Raw genomic sequence first — 19,329 nt, 5'->3', positions numbered from 1 at the left:
AAATAAATCTCTACATATCTAATTATCCATAGTGAACCATTGCAAATGTGAAACATCTTTACTATATCTTGTCATATGTTACTAAATTACCATTATAGGAACCAGAACATTATCATTGCCTATTCTTTTGCAGTTAATCATCACATTATTCATACAAAGTCCTAAAACTTTCTCCAAATCCTGTGATTAAATACCAGAAACCTAAAACATTTTTACCCCAGTTCTTTTAAAAATAGGTCCAGTCCAAGAAAAACAAAACATCTCCCTGTAGCTGGTTAGGATTCCTATAAACTAGCTAGCCTCAGAAACAAACATTTAAGTAGTAATACATTTAAACACATGATTCATACATTTAAATAACTAATTGAAATCTTAAAAGGGTTACCTCTAAAAATGCCTTTCTTCTCAAGACACAATCTCTCCCACTACTTTCCTGAAAGTGAGATGTGGTAGGTCAGTAACTTTACCTACATCCTATTATGTGCTCTGCAACTTCCATTTAAGCATCAGAGTCCTATTCTGCTCTGTAAAAGCAAGAAGACACCTCAGATTCTTAAGCTCATTGTCTAGCAAAGAATTCATCAACGGATAGTTTACAGTAAGCCCAATGGCATGTAACAGTTTCAATGAGCCAGAGGGACACAATCCTTCCCCTCAATACTTCTAAACAGTGAAGTTTTTATTTTCTTTGACAGTGGCACATTTATTTCTCATGTAGTCTGTCCTGTATTTTGCCAGAAATGTAATTCAAACTATCTCCTAATATTTATAGATGATCATTAAGTAAAAGCAGTAATAGTAGCTAAGCAATTTTTGTTGTGTTGCTTGTATATAATTAAAATTATCTACAAACGGGGAAAAAATAGAGTTATATTTTCTCAGGAGGCAAAAGTGGGAGAAAGAAGGCTTAGTGGGTAATTAGCATTCAATAGAAAGTAAACAATTAAACATATGCCAGCTATGTTGACACTTAAAGTTGCAGTCATGCACGGGACTTCACTAAGTCCCTTCTGAAAAGAAATTAGAATTTCAATCCAAATTCTCCTGATCCTTTTTTCATATTTTACATCACCATCTGTGGTTTAGCTGAAAGTCAATACATGGAGGTCTTGGATTTAGACATGGCAGAGGCATGAATAAGAGACATGGAAATGAACCCAGCTAGCAGGATCAAAATTGGGAGTGTGGAAGAATCATTTCATGGTAAAGTAGTTTCCCACTGAAATAATTAAATTGAGGTAAACAAACATCAAATAAATTTATATTACTGAGATAAAAGGATCACTACAGGATTGTAACCTTTTTATAATTTTCAACAAATGTTTAATCAATGTGGATGAGTTGAATTAAATCACAAAGAACAAACTCTATCAAAAAGATCATTTCTGATCTTTTGAATTTATTCAAAAGTTTTCAAAAACCACAAGAGATGCTGGGGGGAGAGGTAGCTTTTAAAGATGAAAATGAAATGATTAAGGATCCACTAGTCTTGAAGAAAAAAGTTAAAGTTTGGGAGAAGGAAAAACTTTTTTTGTATATAATGTATTTCAGCGCTGAAAAATGTTAAAATTCATATAATCTAAATATTTAAAAAGCTTGATAAGTAACTTTGGTAAGTACAAAACAAAGCCAATCACTTTGGAAAAAGGAGTGAGGACTCAGTTGCTTCTATGACTCCTCTAAAGCATGGCCTCACCAAGCTTTATGGGTCTACCTAAAAGTGGATAACTCAACCCTCAGGATTTAGAATTCAGAAAAATAAAACTTAAAGGGAAAAACATGCAGAAACTTAATACAGAATTCTTCAAAGAATGTGTGGATTTTTTTTCTTTCTTTCCATAGAAGTGATTCTGGAATAACCATTATGAATATGATGAGACATGAACTAGCCCAGGGGAAGAAGAAAAAAAATTAATGACTCCGTAAGTAAAATATCACATGTTTAAAGACTCTGTTTAGTCTGTTGCTCCAGAGTCCCAGTTGAAGTCCTCATGGTTTTGACTCTGAAGATAAAGGATTGTTTCACACCACTGGAGGTGATGACCAAGATGGTTTCTGGTCTGTCTCTAGACTTTGCTGACATTTTATTAAAAAAAACAAACTACATTGCAATATTACATAGAAAATCAATTGGAAACAAAGAAAAATAAGAAAAAAATGATAAACATGATTTCACTATTGTCTGCTATGAGATTCCACTGAGAAACCTGATTAATAGATAGATTATAAGAACTGTCATCAGTACTGCAGGCGCATCCTGCTGCTACTATTATTCTTATCTGATTGACAGCACTAGTATTCTTCTTTGACGACTTTTCCTTTTTCCTGATGAGTTCTTTATGTTGAATGAAGGAAGACAATTCAAATAATATAATCAAGAATAAAAAATTGTTTCGGTGTTTGTTGCTACTTATGTTATCATAATCAACACTTGCATAAAATAAATTATCATCAGAGGAGTGCTGACAAAGAACTTCTTTTAATTTCTTTTAACAAGAAAAGCAATTCTGCAACAAAATAGGGCTATTTTGAGGAACTCTAAATAATTAAGAAAAGACAAAGGATAAGGAACAGAAATGAAATCAAAGTATTGATGACATAAAACCATAAATAGTGGAAAATCCAAAGATATTGAGAGATGTGAAACCCTCAGTATGATGCACGAAATATTGATCTCTAGAATGAGATTACATGTGTTTTTAAAAACAAAATTTGGTAAACTATACTTCACTTGTGACACCAGTTAAAGATCCTAAGCTATTAACATAGGGAAATGCTACACCTCTCAAAATAAATGTGAGAGGCCATCACTACATGCCTTCCCCCCTCACCACACACACCGACTCCTCAACTGTGGCCATTTAAAACAAAGCATGCTAATGAACTCACAGTGAAGGCTCCCCATCCCTGAAGGCCACCTCTGTTCTCATCTGCAGCACTGATCTCACCTCTGTCTAGTCAGTTTTGTGTGTTATGGGTGTAACGCAATGAAGAAATAAAGTTAATAGACCAGTAACACTTTTAAAATTTACAACAAACAAACAAACAAACAAGCAAAAAATACCCCAAGCCAAATACCCTTCCAAAATCTGGAAGGCTATATAGATGATGTATTACAGAGTTGTACACTTAAAACCTATGTAATTTAGCTAACCATTATCACCTCAATAAATATAATTTAAAATTTTTTTTTAAATCCTGGAAGGGAGACATTCTATCTTTCAAGCTAGGCCCGAATTCTATCTTTCAATCAACAACGAGGGATGGCGCTTCAACTGTTCTAAGTTCTTTCCTCCTATGATTCATTTTGGCTAAGCAATAGTATCTCTGCAATACTACATATTCTCAACCAATAATATTTCACAAGGCTACAGATTCTCAACCAATGCCATGAATTCAAAATCTTACTTAACCTAAGGGTCTAATCAGAAAATTGAAGTTCAAAATTTAATCACAAACATAATTCTTGATCTTGTAAATAGTCCTCCACTTCTGGCTAAGGGGAGCAACTTGTCCACAAATTTAAAAAGCACCAAGCATAACAGAAAAGCAACACTCATTACTAGTATTCCTAATTATGTGATAAAGCCCTTAAACGCCAATGGACACTAGAAGATTTACCTAGTCAAAGTCTCGGTTCTTAATACATCATTGGAGGCCTAAAATATTTTGCCCAAAGCCGCAGTCATTACAAGTGTGTTACTCAGCTGTCCTTGTGCCCAATCTCAGGTAATGCTAAGTCTCTGCAGAGAATCTTTCTTATCTGGGAGCCATGATGACTTGTCTTGAACCAAATAGTGCTAAAGCTTCAATAATAATTCTTTCTTAAATCATGACCCAAAAATTAAGACTGAGTGGAAATTGATTTCTTCTATTTTCACAGCATTAGCGATTTTTTTCTTTGTTTCTTTCTTTTTTAAAATTCTACTAGGCCATTCTTCCCAACAATTTAGTACAGGTTTTTGGACCTCTACCAGATTAACTTGAAACATAGCTTGAATAGAAAAACCACCTGAAATTCATAAATCAATTAGAATACTTAAGAACTTACATCACAATTTCATTTAAGTTGATTAAGTAAACCTTACTTCATGAGAAGATTTTGTTCTGTGTGTGTGTTGTTTGTAATACAAAGATTTCTGTTTTACTTAACTGGAATGCAGTCGAGAGTTATCAGAGTTCTACTCTCAGTAGATAGATCTGTCTCATGTAAGGGAAGGCCATTAGCAAACACTTAAATTAACTCTGAAAACATTTAGGATGAAAACATTATGCAAGCAACTTACTCATTTTGACAAGAGATGTTTGACAAGAGGTAGAATAGATCACTCCAGCTATTTTCTCTAGTCAAAAGACATTGAGTGGAAAATCTTGATAGTTGCTCAGGAGAAATGAAACAGTGAAATCCTGTTTGTGCCTCCATATCAAAAACCACAAAGATCCCAAAATAGCCTTAATATCAGCTCCAATTTTAACCAAACTCCCTCTGCAAACAAATTGTTAGGGTCTCCCTATCTGGTTCCAACCAAAGGCTCCAAAAACAGCTATCATGCACTTGCAGCAAAACTCTCAAATCACACATAATATACTTAGGATTAATAGAAGACCTGACATTTCACCATCCCTGCAAGGTTTCACTAAGATTTCTGACCAAGATACTAGAAAACTCTGTGGCAATTACATGACCTTTTGCACCAGGTAAAATAAATTTTGCCATGTGAATTTATTTCCCAACAAAGCATAGTCCACAGCACAAAAGTATGGTGTTTAGCCATAAAGTAAAGAAGCTCAAAGTTTAGTAGCACAGCGGCTGAAATCCAAACTACCTTTCTGTTTCAGAGCCCACTCAGGCAGCCATGTGTGAAGACTGCAACCTGTATTGCAAAGGCTGTCTGCCCCATGCCTCAGCCATCTGTCCCTTACCTTCTCTTAGGCAGTCAGAACCAGAACGCCCATGTTGGAGAGGACCACCACAGCCACCACCTCCTCCTCCACAGTTAACGGGGAGCATTCCTCGAGAAGGAACTCATTGATCGATTTCAAAGACAGGCGGGGCACGCTAGATCCCAGCTGTAGTTAATCAGTGTCCACACTACTAAGGGGTTGGGGGAAAGCAGCAAGGAGCACAAGGGCTTTTTCTCCGCCTTGCCTCTGTGAATCTCAGGGGATAGGTGGGGAGGAAAGGTGGACTTCCTCTGCCTGGCTGGCACATCCGACCTGTCCAAGCCTTTATTTTAACACTAGGAGGCCAAATGGGTGTTCCTGTGCAAACGTGGATCTGATTTCCTCTGCATAAGATCTCCCATACACAATTGATCTAGCTTTGTTGGAGGGGGTTCTTGGGGAGAGGGCAGAATTTCCAAGAGGGGCAGAAAAGTTTTTCAAATCTTGACTGTAAGAGGATGAAGACGAAGGTGGAGGTGAGAGGAGGAAAAAATGAAGACGGTGGGGAGAGGAAAGATTTTGACTTCCAAAAGGTCAGCAGGAGGAAAGTACTGAATAACCACCCACCCCACCCCCAGCGGTACTGGAGTGTTGAAAATAGAACGTGAACCCCCGCTTTTGCTCCCTCTCCATTCCAGACAGGATAAACTTCGGGTGCCTGGGCTGGGTTAAAGGCAATTTACCTTCCTGGGCGGACAAAATTTAATTTTGCCAGAATAATTAATGCCTGCACAACAAAGTTGGCTCCTCTGATTCCTCCAAACAATTTCAGATTCCAAAACCCTGCTCTTTAGACTAAAAGAACAATGCTATGCAAAGTCTTCCCAAAGGGGGTTGACTCACAGGCTAGCGTTGTTTTTTGTTTTGTTTTGTTTTTTCCTTTTAAAAAGCTCCACTCAGTCAAACTCATCAATCGAAAACACAGTATCAACCCAAATCACATATGTCACGCGTTTTCCTCCCAGCCTGGCCTCCTTAACTCAAGCAAACCATTCAGAATGAATCCATTAAGACCATCCCCGCTCCCCTCCCCTCTTCCCACTAACAGGCAACGCTGAGCATGCTTTACACAGACCCTTGTGCACGAATGCGTAAGTGTGCATTTACAATCGATGTGCTAATTAGAAATCCTCACTTCTGTCCCTGGTTGGCTGAGCCGCCCCAGCGGGCTTTTCGCGCGGCGGTCACTTGGGCTGTTGCACAATAGGGATGAGGAACGCATGGCTGTTTCCAGGGAATGAGAGTCACCCACTGCAGTGATCACCCACCCACTCATCGCCAGAGCCGGTCCAGCCGTCCACAGCTCTTCCCGCTTCCCAGCCAAGTCCCCGGGGTTCGTTCTGAAGACCTCCCCGCTGTCCCGCTGCCACCCGTGAACCCACAGGCACCGGCTCCCGCAAGCCCCGCGCTGCAGAGCGCGCGCTGCGGCAGCGTTGGCGGAGGGCTGCGGCAGCCCGCCTCGCTCACCCCCGCGTCCGGAGCTGGCTGCTGACGGCTCTCAGAGGCTCCGGGGCTCGGGGCTCCGCTCCTGCAGCGTCTCGGGGCCGGCCCCCTCCCGGCGCAGGGCCTGCAGCAGCCGCTCTGCGCACCCCACCAGCCTGGCGGCAGAGGCAGCACCTCCAGCCGCCCTGCCCCTCTTCATACTTCTGTGATGGCTCCTCTCGGTGCTGTTTGGGAAAACGATTTTTCCCCCCTGCCAGAAACAGATTTCCTACATTTCATCAGTCCACATAGACCGAGCGGAAGTAAAATGCTTACTTTTTCTGGTGGACGGCAAACACAATTGACACTGATTTACCCTTCAAACGGGGAGAGATTGTATTACAAGCCCTTGGCAGCAATTCCGAAATTGGGGCCAAGCTCCAGCCCCCTCTTGGTCCCCCAAACACTAACCTAAGAGGGAAAGGGCCGGGGGTGGGGAAGGATCATATTTAGCTCCAGGGTTTGAACAGAGGCAATGGCTTTAGCACAAGATTAAAATAGGGTGTTGGAAAAGTTTTGCTTTCCTGGCCAGTGATTTTGCAGACTCAGAAGCATGGGCTTTCCAGTTACTTCGGCCAACCTTCGTTCCAAATTGAACAATTGGATTTCTTACACTTCTCTTTAAATACCAGATTTTAAAAGAGGCTGCACTTATGGCTGTTTTCGCTTTACAAAAGGAAATACAATTCCACCCTTCCTTCTCTCAGCCTCGGCTCAGCTTTATGTGGAATGTCACAGACAATTTTCTCCAACTGTTGTTTATTAGTACATGTATTCTGAGAGGAAAAGTCTTGCCACAAAGTGGACAGATGTTCAAGTGCTCGCTTCACCTCTAATATACATGTGACCTCTTGCTGAGTGTCCCAATCTCCTCAGGTTACCACTTGCCATGGAGTGGAGATGAAAAGTATCACTATGTTTTGTTATTTTGTTTTCATGTTCATCAGTTCCACGTGCAGGTCCATCCAATGTACCTATGGCAGTGATCCTCTTTCTGATCCTCTTTTGGATACTGTTTTTCAAAAAGTAACTGAACTCCCACCCCACAGCCTCACCCCCCCCCAAAATAGAAACTACCTGTAGATCCACAATAGCTAAACAATGTGCATAATTTAAGATATAATTAAAGGACGCATTTTGCATTCATTATTGCTTTCATCTGGAAGTGGTTATTTGCTCTAAAACATCTAGACACTGCATCAGTTCTTTGCTTGTACTTGCAGTACAAATAACAAAAAAGTGGAGAAAACAGATTGAAAAGTTTGACAGCAATGATCTCCAAGCCTTTTATTTTAGTTCAACTTGGTGTTGCAACAGTCAGCTCCATATTCATCCTTGGCATCCCAGAAGGAAAAAAAAAAAAAAAAGGAGCCATCCTCGCTTTAAGGATAAACAGCGTTATAAAATAGGCCTATATTACTGCTTGGATATACATAAGCAACAACAAAACATACAGAACAGGTTACTGATGAATTCAAAGAAATGACTGTGAATAAGAAAATGTAACCAAATTTGAGTATTCCTAGAGCCCCAATAAAGTATTTTGAATTTCTGAACCTGTACAATTTAAAAAGTCAAACATCCTTGATAATTATTCATAATCAAACATCATCAGCCAACAAACATTAATTTAAGTATCCTCAGGGTATATAATAAGGGTTCAAAAACTCTAGCACCTTGGATTTTGAAAATTGTAGATCCTGTTCCTCTGCAGATATATTCTTGTCACATTGTTCAATAATGATGTTATAAAAAGCAAAGTGTAAAGCAATATTTTTGTTGATTCAGGAACAATGCTAAACCCAGCTTGGAAAAATAAGGAAGCTTACAGAGGCACTGGGGAAACATAATCATTCAAATTACTCCCTCCATTTCCCTTCCTTTCAGAATTTTTAATTTTTAATTGTGCATGATATGAGAGTCTGTGTCCTTCTAGCAAGAGTGAAAAGGAAAATGCTAGTAGAAGTATGCATTTTTTTTCCCCTTAGCATCTAAAAGTTGTGCTGAATATTCTTTTGGTGACAAAAGAGAAGTAATACAAAAGATTTCTGAAGCGGCATCAAAATAGTGTTTTCATTTAATTTTTTTTTCAGAATTTGTAACAATTCCCATTTGATTTTTATTTTGTGGTTTTCAAAACCAAATTTCTATTTATGTATTCCAATCAGTCACTGACACACTGGGCAGATAATTTGTTTGTCCAAGAATGTCTTTGCCTTGGTCTCTCTCAAACTAAACACGTTCGTCTTAGGAAACCATAGTCCAACTGACCTTCCCTGAAGTGAAGGTCATAGAAGCAAATCCCTCCTCTCCTCTTGGGTGAAAAATGTCTAAATACATTCTTGAAACTTGACAGCATAAAAAAGAAAAGCCAAGCCAGATTTAAAGAAAACATTGTTTAGTCTTTCTTTTTGTCCCTTAAATATTAAAGTTTAGAGGACTTTAATATTGAAAGTTTCTAGATTACATGTGTTTGGGGCCTTCTAAACCTTCACCAATTGTCTTGAATATGAACTGTGCCTTTTCTCTCAGTAATACCTTGGTTTACGAGCATAATTTGTTCCGGAAACCAACTACTCATATTGCAAGACATCACTCGTTTACCACATTAAAATGTATTAGAAATGTTAGCTTGGCTTGCGTTAACATTCACAAACCAAGTTACTTGCAATCCAAGGTTTTACTGTATTTATATAGGTTTGAAATGAATAATAAAATTCTTTATTTTTTTCTCCTCATCTATAGGTTAGCCTCCCCTCTCTCCCTTCCTCCCCTCCTTCTCTCTTCTCTCCCTCCTTCATGAAATAATATATGCATACTCACTTATTCTGAAAAGTGTGGCAAACCTTCAATAGATGATAAAGATTAGAGGGCACTTTTGAAAAAGTTAAATAACATGGAAATAGACACTGGGTTAAAGTAAAATTAATTTCCAAAGGTGACCAAGAATTCTTATATTCCTAAATAGCTTCAAAAAGACTGTTGAAGAAATCAAGTGATAGCCTTGGAAGGAAGTGAGAATGATGATATGGAAAGCAGTATAAAGACCTGCAGTGGTGGTGGAGAAATATATGAAGCACATAATAAGTGAAAACACTTATTTACTTTTTATTGAAATACTTTATCAGTGATGTAAAATATGTCTATCTTTTTCTACTTATCATCTTGGACCACAATATAGGCCTTCAACTGATATACAGAGAAATAATTTTTTATGTCATAAGGCAAACAAAATGGATTTTATGTAAGTCCTAGTGTGGTAATTACAAATACTGTTAGGAATAAAAAGTTAGTGTTATTACTTTTCATCACCATTCATATATAAAACTACAAAGAATAAATTAAATGAGAGAAATTTCATGTGAAAATTCAAGTTTACTCCCAATTTGATATGAAACTTTAAAAAAATCTATTTTTACCCTCAAAGGAGAACTTTAAACTTTGTAAGTGCAACACAACAGTAGTATAGATATCTGTTTCCTATTGTGCAAGACACATATTTTTGCAAAATGTGCATTATATATGAGCATATGTCTTTGAATTTTTACACAGGAGATAGAGTAAAAGCATTTCATGAAATATGACATTTATTTCATCTAGTTTTAAATATCCTATGTGATATGTACATTGTGTGATTTTCCTTATCTAAGCTAAACTTGGGTTTTCATTACATAGTTTTGAGGTTTGTTTTTAAATCTTTTATAAATATCTGTGCCATTCTAAGTGGTTAAATTTAATATGCATGCTTAATATAAAACATTTTTATTTCAAATACCCTGTCTTTCTTTTGCACCACTGTTATCTCTAGCATCTAGAATACCATTGGGCATATAGGAGGCACTCAATAAATAGTTGTTGAATGAATGAATATTAGAAAAGAATCCAGTCTCTTGAGAAGCTTACTACTAATTGGTTATGTTTTTATATATTGTCTTTAATTTAGTAGTTTGGAACTTAGAATAGAAAAATAATGTTAAAATAACATTATAAATGATGGTTTAATTCCCAGGCTAGAATCATTTCATCTGGTAAAATGTAACTAGAGTTCAGTAAAACAGATGCTTGCCCGTGTGCCAGGCTTATAAATGAGGTCAGCCTGTGTCACTTGTCACTTCATTAAAAACCAAGGTTGATTTTGACTCAAGGTTTAATCATAACCAATATAATATGAGTACAATGAAAAGCAGTAGAAAATATTACTACTTCAGTGGCTTTCAAGCTTTGTTTATTGTGACCCACAATAAGAAATACACTATGACACAGACATAGAAACACACTCAGATACACACAACCAAAACAGGCTTCAGAAAATACTCACCTTCCTAAGTTAATGCACTCTTTCGCTTTATTCTAGTCTTTTATATGCCATTCAGTTGAAAAGACATGCTGTTGGAGAACTGCTAAATTTATTTCAAACCCACAGTTTGAAAAAACCCTGACTTAGAAACTAAACCAAGGAGAAAAGCAATCAAAATTGAGGTAGGGTATCAATGAACAGACGGTTTTGTTATAAAGTCCAAAACAGATGTGTGTATTCATCGTCGGCATAGACTTGACATGATATAATGTCACAATACCCCAAACATTGTACACCCTCACACCTCCATGCCTTTGCTCATGCTGACTAGAAAGATCTTTCCTTTTTACTTTTTCCCTCTGAGTAAATTGGATTCATTCTTCCAAGACCAGCATAATAGTTATCTTCTCTATGGCTCTCTTGATCTCTTTGGTAGAAAGATTTCTGTGTCTCCAGGTTTTGCTCTGAGGTTTTTTTCCATCTCTTTTATGTCTCATTTATAATGTAATATCACAGTTATTTTCTTTTTCTTTTTTTTTAAAGATTTTATTGGGGAATTGGGGGAGAGGAACAGTGATGGGGAATTGGGGAGGGGGACCAGTCAAGTTGTTGTTCTTCAATCTTCGTTGTAGAGGGCACCAGTTGCCATCTGGCTTCCCGACAGCAGCTCGGGGCCTCTAAGCTCAAGGTGCTGTGTTCAATCTTAGTTGTGGGTGGGCGTAGCCACCATCCCATGCGGGAGTTGAACCAGCAGACTTGTTGTTAAGAGCACACGTTCTAGCCACTGAGCCATCTGGGAGGCAGCTCAGCTCAAGGTGCTGAATTCAGTCTTAGTTGCGGGTGGGTGTAGCCCACCATCGAACAGGCAGTCTTGTTGTTAGGAGCATGTGCTCTCACCAGCTGAGCCATTCTTCCACCTGTTGGCAGCTCAGCGACAGCTTAGCTTGGGCACAGCGTCACTGGCCCATGTGTGAATTGAACCGGCGGAGCTGTTGCTCAGAGCTCGCGCTCTTAAGCCAACTTTTAACCAACTGAGCCACTCAGCCAGCCTCACAGTTATTTTCTTACACATCTTTGTCCCCTACTAAAACTGGGAGTCCCTAGAGAGCAGGCACTGGGTTGTTCATCTTTGCATATCAAGTCCTCAGCACACTACCAAAACCTCAGGTTATTGAATGATTGAGTGAATGAATAAATGAACCATAAGTCCACTGAAAATCTGAAAAACAAAAAGCAGGTTTCCTTGGGTGATGGCACAGATAAGGAAGGAAGGACTGTTCCCATCAAAGCTGAACTCAGTGGAAATCCCTTTGTAAAGATGGCACCAGTTGTTGATTTTGCACCCTTGTGGATAGAAAAATTTCCATAATAAGACCTTACTGCCACATTTCTTGGGACTCTCTTGCAGGTAGACCTTGTTCCAATCATCCATTTATTTTTAATAACATTGATAATGACCAATTGAGGATTACTTTGTTGAAAGATGAAAAAACTGGCTGAAATTTCCATTATTGAAACCATAATTTATTTCACAAACATGGAACCTTTGCCAACTGCTGATTTACATGAAGCAGTTTGAGAAATGACTCTTAAAATTATGTCATGGAAGGGTTTTTCTAGTATCCAATAGTAGACCAGGCAGCATGCCACAAGAGGTAGCACGCTTAGCCCAAAGTGACAGAACTGCACAGGAAAGGGTCGGAGTTAGCGAGGCTTCTCTTGGCAAAATGAAATGTTGCCATGATGCTGCTGTCACAGCCATTTGGACTCTAGAGCCTTTCGCCAAAAGATTTCTCCAGCTATTATTTCCACCAAAGCTGTCCAGGAATAAATATATTAAATCATAAAAATAATAGTACAGTTAGCATAATAATTAAAAGTCCAGATTTGGATTCTCAAAATCAGGGTCAAGTTCTAACTTCTTCACTAACTTGCTAAATTATGGGCAAATTAGTTAACCTTTCTAACTAATAGCCCCTCTCTCATAGGCCTGTCTTGAGCATTATATAATACATGTAAAATATTTAGTTTACTGTCTGACATATAGCAGATGTGAAAGAGATGTTAGGTATTTTATTAATTAAGAACCTAAATCATCTTATTGACTCATTACAACAATCCCCTAAGATAAGGACACTACTATCAGAGAGTTTTATTCATCCTTTCTCTGAATCTTTCTCTCCTCTCCAATTTATGGCATCCCACTCTGTACCCTTTTAGACATCCAGTGGCTTCGTGATTCATTCATTCATTCATTCATTCATTCATACATTCATTCACCAACCTTCTCTGTGCACTTTTTATATGAAGATGAAATCGCAGGCCCAGGTCTCCGGGAGCTCACATGTTAATAGGAAAAAAAAAGGTCTATTAAATAGCACAGGTGGGATTCGACTCATGTCTTATTTTGAATGATTTGAAAGTCTGTGCTCATTTCCCTCCTTCGCTGCCTCATTTCCTTCCTTCCTTCCTTCCTTCCTTCCTTCCTTCCTTCCTTCCTTCCTTCCTTCCTTTTCTTCCTCCTTGCTTTTTTTTCAGGAGGGGGTAGAGTCTATACATCTAAAGCTTTTACCTCTGAAATAAAACTAAAATAAATGTATGTTCAAATATTTACATGTGATAATCAAATACGCTGAGAGAAAAACAAATGAACCACTTTTGAAAAGAGGAGACTGTTTCTGTCAGGTAACCGAACATGGCCAGATAAGCTGCCTCTAGTGCTGAGGATGCCACATCACCTAGAATTAAATCAAATACCTTCAAGCAGTATGAACACAAAACAAAACAAAGCAAAACAAAAAACTCACAAAAGGAACACAGCAGAAGATATTGATAGAAAATTTCTGACCAAGAAAAGTCAAGACGTTTCAAACCCAACACAGAAATAATCTCTTTCCTTTTAGGCTTAGCTGCAGGAGGGGGCAGAAAGGAGTCAGGAAAGGTGTCTTTTTAATCAGGTTCCATAGCCTGTGCAGGCTGAATAACCTAGAGACTGAAAGACATTTATTATAAGGACCTGACTCACACTTTATGGAGACTGACAAGATCCAAGATCTGCCAGGTGGCTTGGTAAGCTGGAGACCCCTGACAGCCAGTGGTGTTGCTCTAGTCTAAAGGCTAGAAGGCTTAAGACCTAGAAGGGCCAATGTTTTCGTTTGAATCTGAAGACAGGAAAAAGGCGATATTCCAGCAGAAAGGAAGTCAAGTAGGAAGAACTCTCTCTTACTTGGAGGACAGTCATCTTTTTCACTCTATTAAGGCCTTCAGCTAATTGGATGAGGCCCACCCACATTAGGGAGGTCAATCTGCTTTACTCAGTCTACCAATTTAAATTTTATTCTCATCCAAAAGCATCCTCACAGAAACACGCAAAATAATGTTTGACCAAATACCAGGGTCCAGTCAAGTTGACACATAAAATTAACCACCACAGGAGAACTAGCTGACAAGGAACATTGGTACTAATTCAAAACTCATAATCCTTGTGACTCTCAGCAATCTAAATTTCCCATTTGCTATGCAAATTAATGTGGTAGCATGAAAATAAACATGCACAGCTTGAAAACAAGAAGATAAAACAAAAATAGGAAGGGTCTGCCTGCATCTTATTTGAAATAAAGCATAATGACTGAGATTCTGACATAAGCCTTCAGTACCAGAGTAGCATTTCTACATCAAAAACTGCTTAACCTATGAATACACAATAAATGTAAATGTTCAACTAATCTTATGTAACAAATGCAGCCACGAACTCTTCCTGTTCTTGTATCTCTACATGTATTTGAATAGAAAATCAAACAGAATCTTTTCTTTAGACACCTCTTTCCTTTTAAAGTACCATTTATTCTGCTATGTTGTTTTCTAAAAGTACCATTTATTCTGCTAGCAATAAATTATTAAAATGAGGCATGATTTGTTCTTCCCAAGGGCAACAAAGTCCTTCATTTCATAGAAAACTTATATTTAACTGAAGAGAGACAGGAATTAAACAAATAAGCCAATAAAAGTTAATGCATGCTGGGCCGGCCGAGTGGCACGATGGTTAAGAACTCGCTTGGGATGCCAGAGGGCCCCGGTTCGGATCCCACATATGAGGGCCAGTGACACTGTCCTCTGCAGCTAAGATGCTGAACAACAGCTCAACCTGGAGCTGGGCTGCCGTGGGTCGCCGGTGACGGCGTGGGCTGCAGCCCCTGTGGCAGTGGGTTGCCATGGGCTACCGTCTGTAGCCAGCAGCCAGCGTGAGCGGCCAGCAGCCGCAGTGAGCAGCCGTCCAGAAGCCGGCGACTGATCTGCCTCACCCTGGAAGAGCGCAATGATGGTGCCAACTTGGGCCAGTGAAGCAACGTCCTCCACAACTAGACTGAAGAACAAAACGACAGCAACTTGTCTGTTCCCCTTCCCCCAATTCCCCATCACTGTTCCCATCCCCCCAATTCCCCAATAAAAATCTTAAAAAAAAAAAAGTTAATGCATGCTATATCAGGTGATAATAAGTGTGCTCCACGGAAAGAGAAAATGAGAGTAAGGGCTAGAGAAAGTGCTGAGAGATGGCGGATGTTGCATGGAAGGCCTTGCCTGTAAAGCAACACCTGAGCGGAGATCCAAAGGAAGCAAGTGTTCTACACAGATTCCTAAAGACCATTTCAGACACAGGAATCATTAGTGCAGGCGCTAAGGCAGGGGGAGGCCACAAATCAAATGTTCCAGAAAATCAAGGAGGCTCCTATGGCAGAGAGAAGTAAAGGGGACTACCAGAGAATCCCGGAAGGCCTTGTAAGTCTTTGTAAGGACTTTGCTTTTCTCTCAGAATTTGAGCAGAGGGGTAACATGATCAGATTTCTAGTTTAAAGCTGTGAACTATAGCTTACAGGGTGGACAATAGACTAGGAGGACATGGGTGAGTGCAGGGAAAACAGTTTGGTGGCTATTATAATAATCCAGCTGAGAGGTAACAGTACATGGATGAGAGTGATTGCAATGGAGTTATGGTAATTAGATTCTGCATCTCTTTTGTATGGTTGTTCTCTTTTCTACACACTCTTTTCTTTTTTCCTTACACTATTTCTTCCAAATATTGATATATTCATTTTATAATGAGGCAGATGAATTATGGGAGCACCAAATCCTAGTCTAGAATATCACATCATCCATGATATAGCTCACTATGGTTTTTATTTTAAATTTTATCACTGATGAATGGATATGGAGCTTGAGAGACAGACAAGGAAGACACCAAAAATTTTTGTATAAACAATTACAGAAACGATGCTGCCATTTACTGAAATTGGAAACACTTTGGGAAGAAGTTGTTTTGTTTTGCCGCATCTTGTTTCAAGGGGAGTAGAATTAGGTTTCTAGTTTTGGACAAGTTAAGTTTGAGATGACTATTTGATATCCTAAGGAAGCTATGTGTGGTCAGTGGAGCCAGTAAGAGGGTGAATCAAAGATAATGGAGTCTTTTAAAAGCAAATCTTAAGTGTCTATACAAGTGTTCAGGTGTCTCTCTTCCTCCTGTTCTCACAAACACATCCAGATGAATTAAAGGCTCTCACCTCAAATATTGGAAAATTGCTGAATAAAAGTAGCAATACTAATTGTCATTTCTAATTGTTTACCTACCGATTATTGTATAACCCTGGGGGAGACCCCCCAGTTCATTACTAAACTGTGAAGTGAATTTAAATCCTAATAAAATGTATTAATAGTAATGTGGATTATGGGTCAAGACATGATGCTTACATGATCGGGCTGCCCAATTGGATGACAAAATCCCTGGGGAGAAAGAGTGCGAGGAAATAGAGTGGTCAGGACCCTGCAGGTTAAAAAAAGAAAATAAGCTCATAAAGAATCTCCTGTTCAGGAGATAACTAGCTGTTTTTCCGTTCCATATTTTCTCTCATTTGCCTTCTTTGTATTTAGCATTTAATTGGCTTTCTTATTCTTCATATAATGTATATAGATATTAAATATACATAAGATTTTTGTTTTTTAATTCCTGGTCCAGGGAAGTATAACGTAGTATTGTTATTTGTTTTTATGCTGCCTCAACTCAGTTTTGAGGTCCTGGGCAGTTCTCTTCATAAGCAGCCAACTAAGTTTGCACCCAAGTCCCTTATTGGGCTCTCTCTGGGCCACCATGCAGAGGCACTCACCCTAATCTCCCTGTGGCCAGGTATCAGATAACGAGGGAGGATCTGCAAAATTATTCAAATTAGTCAGTTCCCAAGGAGTTCCAGAGCATTAACTAAACCCATCCAGCTTGCCATATAGAAGCTCCCACTTGCTGTTACCCTGTCGCAGAGTGCAACATTTTGTGTGGCTCTCCCTGGCAGCTTTCTCTCATTCGGAGTTACAACAGACTTCTGATTTTCATCTGTCCAAGTGTCAGTATGTTTTGATGTATCCTGCCAAGAAAAGAACCTTTACATTTTATGAAACAGGAAGAAAGAGATGGAAACCTCAGTTTTTATATTCTCACTACTTTCCTTTCTCCACCTTATTCACACTTCTAGAATTCCTTTCCTCTTATATGATTGCCAGATTCTCCCTGCTTCATTGTCCTACTCTCTTAAAATGTTTCTTCCTTCCTACTATTTCCTCCTGATAGAAATATCATGATCATACTTCCCGGTGTGCATGAATTTCTGTATATTATCTTTAAATACTTTGTAAAAGTAAAAACTAAAGATTTGAGTAAAAAAATACTACAACTTTAATAGAGTAATAATGAAACTGTCAAGCATTCGGTATAAAAGCATGTAAATGCTCTAAGTAACACACACACACAATCATGACAGACACCATCAGTGGGACAGTAGTAAGCAATGCTTCTGTGTGATATCCACTGTAACTTGAATTGCCTTTGACTATATACGCCATCAGCAATTTTCTCTAGTTCATACATCTTATATCTTATGAATAAAGTATGGGGATGATTTTCATTTATGAATAGTGTTTTACCACTGGGTTGTGGATTTGTCAAAGCATAAGGTTTACTTCTAGATATTTTCTAAGTTTTTTTTTTTCTATTCCAGTAATTCTTTGTGATTGACCTGGGTTATTCATAGTACTTTTTTTTCCCCTCCAACATGTGAACATTCTCGTTACAGTCATTTAATTTCTCCTTTATACAATTCTGTTGTATTTTTCCTTTTTCTTACATCAACCCTCTTTGCTTCAACAGATATCTATTTTCAACATTCTATGCCTTAGGCAGACCTCCCTAATTGGTGCTGGTATCCGTCATGTGCTGAGTTAAGAAGAGTGAGGAGGTTACCCAACTCCCTTCATTAATGACATATGTTGCTGTGACTCATAAAGGGACCATGAACAGCTTCAAGTTTCAGAAAACATAGCCAAGTTTAAGACCCAAAAATCTAAGAGAAGAATCAGAAGAAACATCAACAACTGGTATACTCCATTGTTTTATAGTTTGTAGAAATCATAGATGCGATTGAAATAAAAAATTTTCAATGTACTTTAAACATTTTTAGTTCCTTGTTCATGAATAAATTTGGTCTGTAGTTTTATTCAGACAATATGATGCCACCTAAAGATATTTTTATTGTTTAACAAATAAGAATATTTCTTTGAAATAACAGGAAGAAAGTATGATCTAAGAGGCACAGGAAGTATGAAAATATACTATAGACAAATGTTTACTTAACACTCGTCCTCAGAATTGTTAAATAATTCCTAAAATCTCATATACTCAGCCTTAAATATTGCAATAAATTTCTAATCAAATTTAACATTTAGTCTTAAATATTTGTGCTAGCCACATAGAAGGAAAGAAAATAAACAAGGCTCTGTACCAAGAAAGTGTATGATTTACACCTTATGGTTTGGTTTAATTTCTTTGCTGAGGGAGCAAAGGCCTGCCAGACCATACAGTATTTTGTTTTCATTAAGCTAGAGTTTATAAGTGGAACCAATTTATGTATGAGAATTATACAGATGTCTTCATAAATGGAGATGCTAATTTTTTCCAAAACGAATTGGTGATTTCCACAATTTGGAGTTTATGATTTCGACAAAGTGCAGTCATTTTTGTTTTCCAATTTTGGAATTAAAGAGTAGAGAAAGACTTTGGTAGTGTTTTTGGAATGCTTCTTGCCATATCACAAACTTGCCTCAGAATGTTTCCTAACTTTCTTTTACATTTAGGAAATCTTTATTAAGTACCTTTATTAAGATGGGTACTGCGGGAATTCAAAGGTGAATTAGACACAGTCTTTCCCTGGAAAAATTATCCACTGGTGAAGGGAACAGACTTATAAAGAATTAGCCTCATGCAAAATGAAATAAAGGCTCAATATAGATGCAAACCACAATCTACAGTAGAGCAAGGAGCTGCAAGGTCAGCATGTCCCTGGGAACGGGAGTAAGAGGCACGACAGGGTGACCCTTACAGAGTAAGGTAGGGAAGGTGAGCCCACGCCGGAGGTTTGAAAGTATACAGTCTTAAGGGAATGTGAGGCAGTTCCCAGAAGAATGTGGGGGTTCGAGTGATAAAGGGTAATAGTGGGGATTTTAGATGGCCTTGAATATTATATTAAAAAGTTTGGGCTCGTCCAGAAGCCGGCGACTGATCTGCCTGGCCC

General features: G+C 38.4%; 1 long non-coding RNA gene across 1 annotated transcript in view; it reads right to left on the bottom strand.

Annotated features, from left to right (window-relative positions):
* LOC109377019 (uncharacterized) overlaps window positions 1–5,215 on the bottom strand; it is a 35,677-nt gene extending 30,462 nt beyond the window's left edge. Inside the window, exon 1 of the long non-coding RNA XR_002122809.1 lies at window positions 4,924–5,215. This is a non-coding gene — a long non-coding RNA (uncharacterized LOC109377019). The remainder of the gene's footprint in view (window positions 1–4,923) is intronic.
* Window positions 5,216–19,329: the final 14,114 nt, after the last annotated feature.

Source organism: Hipposideros armiger, unplaced genomic scaffold (genome assembly GCF_001890085.2).
Source record: "Hipposideros armiger isolate ML-2016 unplaced genomic scaffold, ASM189008v1 scaffold_1260, whole genome shotgun sequence".
NCBI lineage: Eukaryota > Metazoa > Chordata > Mammalia > Chiroptera > Hipposideridae > Hipposideros > Hipposideros armiger.
Note: the sequence above shows the minus strand (reverse complement) of the source record. Positions and strands in the feature narration are given on the sequence as shown.